Genomic DNA, 6,000 nt, shown 5'->3' with positions numbered 1-6,000 from the left:
GAAGTTAGGAGAGCAGAACATACAGTGCACACCTACCTGGATTAGGAGCTGCAAGACTTGCAGAGGTGCTGAGAAGCAATGGGTTTTCCTTTGCCTAGAGTGCTGTTTCCCAAATTAAATTCCCTAAGATGTCAACAGATGTTACCAAAAAATGGTATATGAAATTAATAAAAGAGAGGTTTTTAAAATCTGCTTTTTAAAAACTGAAGTACTTCTTGAAGCTCTCAAAAAAAAAAAACATGCAAATGTGTGATTTAAGTCTCTAAGAAGAGGGATGCAAAGCAGGTTCCAAACATATTCAACTACAGAAACCTTTCTATTCCAGGGCATGTAGAGGAACTCGTGTTCTGCAGAACACACTTTTGGAAACAGTAGGATAGAATCCAATCTTCTTGTCATAGAATTCAAAGCTCTTTGCCATTTAGTCCCAGCTGTTCAAACTCATTACCTTTCAGGATTCCTCATAAGATGTGTTAACACATAAGACTTTATGTTTTAGCAATCATGATGCATTCTTTGTTTTGTATGCCAAAGCACCCTTACCTCATCATTTATGCAACCTCCCTATACATGTAGAATGCTTTTCTGCAATGTTGTATCTTCTAGTCCTATCTCAATGATTATAGTACCCCCTGAGAAGTATGAGCATAACACAATCTGTGCATTTTCATTGTGAGATGGCACAGCGTGTGGGGAATTAGTCATCATCAGAGTGATTAAGCTCTGGACGACGTGAAAAACGTTGGCTGAGTTCTAGCCCAAGAATGGACATTGGCTATTTAGGGGTCCAGCAAACTCCAGCTTTCCATCCTAATGGGCAGAGAGTATGTAGCCAGGGCACAGGTTGAAGGGAAGTCAAGAGGTACATACTCATTGAGGTCATTATTGTAACATTTTTAAAGAAGAAAGCTAGATTTAAGAGAGCTGGATGGTAGCCCCAGCTTTGCTGCTAAAAGGCTGTGTAGAAGTCAGCAAGTCATTTTCATTCTTGTAAATTCACCTGAGTGAATAGGTCGCACTGGTGGTATCCTAGTGATGCAAATGAGGACAACCGGGTGAGGTGGTGGGATGGTTGGAGTAAAGAAGGAGCCACCCCTGGCTTCCACCAGAGTGGCTCTGCTTATTTTCTCCATTTTATATTGGGCTTCCACATACGAGTCTTTTAATGCTGCTCAGAGACAGCTTGCAAACCTTTGAAGTAGATGATTTCCAAGGTGATTTCTATCTCCAGCATTTTGAGGGATTATCATTCAATCTGTATACTTGAAAGGAATTTTCAGAAAAGCCCTTGTGGTCATTCCTGCTCCATAATCTGTAATTGAGGTTTGCAATAGTGTGAAACGGTGCTTCTCAAATTTTAATATGTACTCAAATTGCCCAGGCTTTTTGTTAAATTCTGCTTCAGGAAGTCTGGGATGGGTCCTGGGAGTCTGTACTTCTTACAAGGGTCAGGTAAAGCTGATGCTGTTGGTTGAAAAGTCGCACTTTTGAACAATGGAACACAGTTTTCTAGTGAAACACTATGGAGAAAAGGGTCAACAGCTAAACAAGTGTGAAGGCTGCTGAATAACCTAGCTGCTCTTACCGTCTTATAAAGCATGCTGTAAGAGACTATCAAAGTCTTGCAGAAATTTGGCTGGGTTTTAACTGGTGTTTCCTGAATGAATTTTACTACAGAATCCTTTCATGAAGAAATGCCTATTTACATAACAACAGCAACAACAAACAGGTGTTATGTGAAACACTATTTTGGAAGAATTTTAGTATACAGGGGTCTTAAAAGAAAATTATCTGCTCACTCAATTCCTATTTCTGTTACCAAATAAATCACATTCTCAGATTTTACCTGAGAATAATCAAATATACAGCTTCCTTGAACTTTGCTTGAAATTTCAAATGCTAAGTCTTTTGAAACGAGTTAAAGGCAAATACATGTGTCAGGAATGGCCTTAACCAGATAAGGCTTCAATGCTACGAATGGTACTATTCTAATTGGAAGATGTTGGGAAATGCCTCCAACTAGAAATGTTTATTCTGCCAATGATTATGTACCCCATTGCTGATGAATTATTCTTTTAGGTAACACTTCACTGTGTCCTGTTCTTGGATGAGCAGGCTCCCAGGAATGCTGAACATTGGGTCACTAACACACACTGTGGCAAAGAGTTGCTGTGATCTCTTGCTTCCCAAGATGGCCATGGAAAACAATGAAACAGGCCCCTCCCATGTCCATGGACAACCCCTTTCAAAGTGTGCCCACATACCCCTTGACCTTCCCAACAATCTGAGGGTAAAGCTAAGGCATGGATTATCACGCTCATTGAACAGATGAGAAATTGCAGCTGAGAGGATAAGTTATTTGTTGGAAGACCTCTCTCTATTGGCAGAGCAAAGATAAAAGGTCAATAAAGAGGTCTAAGAATTAGCAGACTTTTCCGAGGCACTTCATATATTTGATTTTTTTGGTCCCATTTTGCACATTGGAAAACTGAGGTGTAAGGTAGTGTGTCACTTGTCCAAGTCTCCCAGTTAGTAAATGGTGGTGCCAGGATGCAAGTCCATCTGTTAGATTTCAGTGCATCAGTGTGGGTGCCTTCAGTATTTCTTCATCTATTTCAGATATTAGCAGCTACTAGGCCTTGTAATGGAGGGGAAAAGGCTTCACAAGGATAATGAGGTATAAGATCAGACATTTGCAACAGAGAAGTTTTCTCTACTGCACAAGTTTGCCCAAGGCCAATCATCATTTCATTACATGGTTTTTTTTCCTCCTTTTAAATATATTGTGCAGTATTTTGTATGAGGTGGTGTTATTGCTAGCTCATGATTCCTTAATGTCTTAATGAAGCACTTTACTTCCTAGGTACATTTTTATATCATTAATCTCAGAGAAACTCTAAAGATTTTTTAAAAATCATTTGACATGAAATCTCTATTTTGAGATTGACCCAGCCTGTACAGTTTTGATTGTCTGGAGTCTTAAAAAATGTTCTTCCTAAGCAAAAACACTAGTCAGCAGAGAAAGAAAAACATAAAAATAAAAATCACCTTATAAAGTTTTATAAAGACATCCAGACAGACTAGCCTCTGTGACAAATCAGGTCTGTAGAGGAATATGAAATCAGGTCTACAGAAGAATACGAAAGGGTCAGACTCAGAACATGCAGAGACAAAATTGGCCAGAAATTCCTTCTGTTGACAACACGATACAAGGCTCAGAGCAGATATTCCATTTCTCAACTCAAAATATTCTTCTAGGAAGGAAAGCTTTTGACCATCTGCCTAGGGGGCCATTTGCACCATGTCCTCATAAAGTGATCTTGGTATTTTTCATAGGATTTCACACTCCACATGTTGACTGTGACTTATAGATCCCATTTCAAATGTTATTTATTTCTTCTTTTTTGATAATCAGCCAAAGTGAAAATCTGTGTGCTGCCAACGAATCAATCTCAACGTCATTCTTACTGGTGCCACCTTGGGCTAGAGGCAATGCGGGTAAATGTGTCGGGGACTAGGCTAGGACATTTCCAGGATGCCTGGTTTAATATACACCCTGAGAGTGGCAGGAGGCAGACAAATGCCTAGGAAGACAGGGCTGGGTTCCCAGTGAAACTCCACCTTCAAGACAAAGACAATTTAAAGTCTAGCTGTAAGTCCCAAGTAAATCCATGGACTGGATTGAGAATCTGTATTTCCTTTTGATGTGCTTTCCTCTGATTGTCCCTACCCTTCACCTATTTTACATATACCTACCTTCCCTAATTGGCATGTTACACTGTCATGCCCACCTTTGAGTGCTGCCTTTAACTTTTCTGCATACTCACAAACCAATCAGCGTGCACTCCCCTACTCTGGGCCCATAAAAGCCTGGGAGTCAGCCACACTGGGAGAGAAACCACTGGACTTTGGGTGGGGGACCACCTCCATGTCCCCTCTCTGCTGAGAGCCATTCCATCGCTCAATAAAATTCTTCTCCACCCTCCTTATCCTTCAATTGTCAGTGTATCTTCATTCTTCTTGGATGTAGGACAAGGACTTGGGAACTGCTGAAAGTGAGTATGAGCTATAACACAGGTGGGCTGGGGCACGCCCAGCTCAGCTGTGGGCTGAACCCATGCACAAGCCAGGCACAGCCTGGGTGGGCCAAGTGGGCAGGCCACCTCTTGTGGCAGGAAGTGTGCCCAAGCAAGGTCCAGGCGAGGGCGTTGCCAGCTGGAGGTCCCCAGCTGGCAAAGTGACCGAGAAAACTCCTGCATCAACCCTAATCCTATGAGGTAGGTAAGACTCCCCAAACCTATATGCCCATGAGATCAGCTGAAGAGCTTTATGAAAATGAATTCCAATCCAGGCCTATCGGAACAGAATCTCTGGGATAGAAACATGAAATTTCTATTTCAGTAGCTATCCAGGGAATTATGAGGCACTTTGAGATTAACCAGCATCTGAGAGAAAACAGACGTTGTTGTCTCACTTTATTCATGAGGAAGCTGAAGTTCAGAGAGAGAACATGCATCCCAGATGACTGTGCTAATTGTACCTGGTTCTCACCCATAGGCCCTCTTCAGAGCATCTGTTGAAGGACCCCTTACAATTGAAAGTATGGTCTGCAGACTGGCAGCATTAGCATCACCTGGGAGCTTCTTAGAAGTACAAACACCCAGACCCCCTCACCACAACGGCAAATTCAAAATCTGCATGTTAGCCAGTTCCCCAGGGGACAGTACTGCTCTGTACTTCTGGAGCTGGGAACTGAAAAAATTGCATTTAACAGACTCCACTGCCAGCAAACCTCCTTTAAAGTTTTTGCCAGTGGGAGGCACTAAAGGAGATAAAAAGGTAAGAGGAAGAAAGGAGCTATTTTTGTCCACTTTTGCATTTCCTACAGAGTCAGGAGCAGGGGCAGTGAATTTGAGACAGGCTACTGTGGGCTCCAGCATGTGATCATGATTTGTGAGTTTCCGGGTGAGTAGGGGCTCTGGGGCTCCTGCTTGTGGTGGTGATGTAATGTAGTAACAACAGCAGCAGGGACCTGGCACTGGTGGTGTTCATGAGCTCCAGCCAAGGGGCAGCAGAAGGTTCTTGACTTAAGAGTAACAGTCTCGGCCGGGCGCGGTGGCTCACGCCTGTAATCCCAGCACTTTGGGAGGCCGAGGCGGGCGGATCACGAGGTCAGGAGATCGAGACCATCCTGGCTAACATGGTGAAACCCCGTCTCTACTAAAAATACAAAAAAAAATTAGCCGGGCGTGGTGGCGGGCGCCTGTAGTCCCAGCTACTCGGGAGGCTGAGGCAGGAGAATGGCGTGAACCCGGGAGGCGGAGCTTGCAGTGAGCGGAGATCGCGCCACTGCACTCCAGGCTGGGTGACAGAGCGAGACTCCGTCTCAAAAAAAAAAAAAAAAAAAAAAAAGAGTAACAGTCTCTTCTCTTCTGCACCTTCAGCTCTTCCAACACCATTGTAAACAATTACTGGTATTAAGCCCCAGTCTTCTTGAAATTACAAGAGTGTTTCTCTTTAACTGGACATTAACTGATATAATATTATCATATAACTATATTCCTTATCAAAGGCATGGGGTGGAGATTCAGCTCCAGAGTCTGTGACTTCAAAGCTCACATTCTTAATTGATACCAAATATGCCAAAAGCAGTGTACAATAAAGCATTCACTTATGTGGGGCAAATGGGATGTCTCTTTCCTATTCATTCTTTTATTCACTCAAAAAATACATGCTGAGGGCCAGACACAGTGGCTCATACCTGTAATCCCAGAACTTTGGGAGGCCGAAGTGGCCAGATCACTTGAGGTCGGGAGTTTGAGACCAGCCTGGCCAACACAGTGAAACCCCATCTCTATAAAAACTACAGAACTTAGCCAGGCGAGGTGGCAGGTGCCTGTAGTCCTAGCTACTCGAGAAGTTGAGGTAGGAGAATTGCTTGAACTCAGGAGGTGGAGGTTACAGTGAGCTGAGATCGTGCCACTGCACTCCAGCCTGGGT

This window comes from Gorilla gorilla, chromosome 7 (genome assembly GCF_029281585.2).
Source record: "Gorilla gorilla gorilla isolate KB3781 chromosome 7, NHGRI_mGorGor1-v2.1_pri, whole genome shotgun sequence".
NCBI lineage: Eukaryota > Metazoa > Chordata > Mammalia > Primates > Hominidae > Gorilla > Gorilla gorilla.
The sequence above is the reverse complement of the archived record's forward strand: the minus strand, read 5'-3'. Positions refer to the sequence as shown.